Consider the following 347-nt stretch of genomic DNA (forward strand, 5'->3'; position numbering starts at 1 on the left):
CTTATCTTACAGCTGGTGTTCTTCAACGGAACAACAAATATTTCCTGCATCTGGTGTTCTCCAAAGGAACAACAAATATAGCCTACAGCTGCTGTTCTCAAAAGGTTCAACAAATATATCCCACAGCTGGTGTTCCCCAACGATACAAAACAAATATATCCTACAGCTGGTGTTCTTCAAGGGAACAACAGATTTATCCTACAGCTGGTGTTCTCCAACAGAACAACAAATATATCCGACAGCTGGTGTTCTCAAACGGAAGAACAAATATATCCCACAGCTGGTGTTCCCCAACGATACAAAACAAATATATCCTACAGCTGGTGTTCTGCAATGGAGCAACAAAT

The sequence above is a fragment of the Mizuhopecten yessoensis genome, unplaced genomic scaffold (genome assembly GCF_002113885.1).
Source record: "Mizuhopecten yessoensis strain PY_sf001 unplaced genomic scaffold, ASM211388v2 scaffold195, whole genome shotgun sequence".
NCBI lineage: Eukaryota > Metazoa > Mollusca > Bivalvia > Pectinida > Pectinidae > Mizuhopecten > Mizuhopecten yessoensis.